This window comes from Panulirus ornatus, chromosome 19 (genome assembly GCF_036320965.1).
Source record: "Panulirus ornatus isolate Po-2019 chromosome 19, ASM3632096v1, whole genome shotgun sequence".
NCBI lineage: Eukaryota > Metazoa > Arthropoda > Malacostraca > Decapoda > Palinuridae > Panulirus > Panulirus ornatus.
Genome location: NC_092242.1, coordinates 61,474,931 through 61,477,608, shown reverse-complemented (window position 1 = coordinate 61,477,608; position 2,678 = coordinate 61,474,931).

Here is a 2,678-nt window from a genome sequence, read left to right as displayed (position 1 = left end):
TTCGTGCTTGGTAAACACAGATGGAAGTGTGGACCTCAGAAACCAGGTACACACACGGGAGGATCTGACCTGAGGAGAGGAGTACTTACATGCCTACAAATGGGTATCTACGACAATATTTGACTAAAGAGGCTAAGCTAGAGCGTAGCTTTCTCATCGGGGAAACCTGAAGTTACGTAGAATGAGTCGTTTGAGTTCCATGTCAGGTGTGATGCGTGAGATGGACATTGTATGTGAGAGAGAATATGTAATATTCATAGACTCTTACCATAAAGATGATATATACAATGATTAAACAAATGGCCATCTATAGTGAAGTTACAAACCACCGTTCGGTAAAAGTCGCGGGTTGCGTCAAACATAGCCATGTACGAAACAAACGCTGCTTAGAAACAGTACATTGCATGTAACCTCATTTCCATCCATGTTGGTAACAGTGATGGTGATAAAGTTGGCTTGTCTGTTTGCACTGCAATGGCGTGCACGAAGGTAGGTTGATAGTTTGGTAACACTGTAATCGTTTAGATCAGTGTAGTCTTGACAATACTTAATGGTTATACTGTACGTGTAGAAAACCTGATTGCCTAAATACATCTAACCCAGTGATAGATTAACAAACCCAGCCTACCTACTCTCTCTCTCTCTCTCTCTCTCTCTCTCTCTCTCTCTCTCTCTCTCTCTCTCTCTCTCTCTCTCTCTCTACTCTTTTCGTCAGTCACTGTAAAAAGTTCTTGTCGCGTGAGCCAGTGGCATCACTAAGATACACGCCACAAACACTTAGGCCAAATGTTAGTGAGCAAAAGTTGCCGACACCTGGCCGGAAACCCTGACCAGAGGTATGCCGGAGCCACACAAACGAACGCTGAGACGGTTATATGAATCCAGTGCTGTGGCGACGTGGTGTGAGGTGGCCCACTGTTAGGTTCTGGAAGCTATGTGATCATCATCAACACACACACACACACACACACACACACACACACACACACACATACGCATGCACGCACAAATACACCTTTGGGGAGACTTAACCACAGAGAGAAAGTCTCGTTGAAGAACTTCTCACTCCAGAATAGTCCATCTTTCCCTGCAACTGGAAGTAGCGCAGCCTGGGAGCTGGAAAAGGGGTCATGGAGTAAATGAATCCATGATCCTATCATGGAGTTCTAGAGCAATCGTAAATAGATACATACATACTACCCTATGATAGTATTCAATTATCTATTAATTCTAAGGGTGAGGATGAACGGCTTGGGATTGCTGAACTGCCACCTGGACCATGACTTGAATTTAGGTTCTGTGATCTATTGCCAAAGCCATGCTAACCACTAGACCATGAAATTGAAGAAATATCTCTACGCATTTTTAATTCCCCGTTGGTTCTCAGGTGTGTGTGTATATATATATATATATATATATATATATATATATATATATATATATATATATATATATATACAAACGTTTGTCCTTTTTCCCCAGCGCTTATAACTAGATACCCAGGAATATTTGTTTCTATTTTTCTTGCTATTTTCCTAAAGTATATTTCACCCTGTTATTCTTGGGGGTCATTTTCATGTACGTTACTTCCGTAGTAGCAAGAGCCTGGATGTATATCCTCAGTCTTTCTGACACATTTCCTGTAAATTTGTGACTGAATGCGACAGTATTTGATCTAAAGCAAGACTGATATGTTTCAGAAATCTAAGTAATAGTATTGTATGTAATTTGTTCGATGTATTTAGGTCCGGCCTTCGATAGTAGCTTGATACTGATCTATCAGTATTCATTAATCTATTGCATCTATCTAACATGGGTGATTGGTCGTCAGGGAATCATAATCTACCATGATGGTTTACCATAAGTCTCTTCATCTTCAGTATTGTTTCCATCTTTAATTGCGTGATCATACACCTGCATAAAACAGTAACCTATTCTTATGGGTATTTCCTATCATACACTGGTATTAAACACATGAGTATGTGACATATGATCCTCAGATCAACATTTGTCTCACCCAAAACATCTTTATGCCACGATTTCCCTTGACGTGTACGAAGGTGTGAAATATAGTGGTACCCAAATGCTTGCAGTAACTATAAAGGACTTGTATTGTCACTAGAAAGTGATGATAATAATACAGACCCTGAACCTCAGTGTGTCCAGTCTTACATAACTCTTACGAACTGGCTAGAGTGATGATCTCCAATACAATCTATGTTACTGCTGTTGTTACGTAGAACATGACACAAACTGGTCACTATAGTAGCTGATCTTAGTCTGTACATTCTGCCTCCTCTATATATAGTCTCATGTGCTAAATTACTTGATCATCATACTTATAATAAAAAACATGAACGCCTTAGATGATTGGCTATTAAGACTGGTTTCCCCTGGCGTCTTAGGTTGGCCAGCCTGTCTTCTTCACACTGTTGCTGGCTGCGAGTGTACCTATTCAACCTAACGGTGAGATGATTGCAAGGTAATGCTTATATTCTTTGGAAAAATTAAACCTTTTCCTAAGGTTATTCCTGATTTTAGGTGACTAGGAATTAATGAACTCGTCCATCCCTGATATTGGTTAAAAGAAAATGCTTTTCCGGGCAACAATTTCCTGTCAACTTAAAAGCCTGTCTGGCAACTAGCATGAACACGGCTACGTCCTCCCTCCCAGTCCA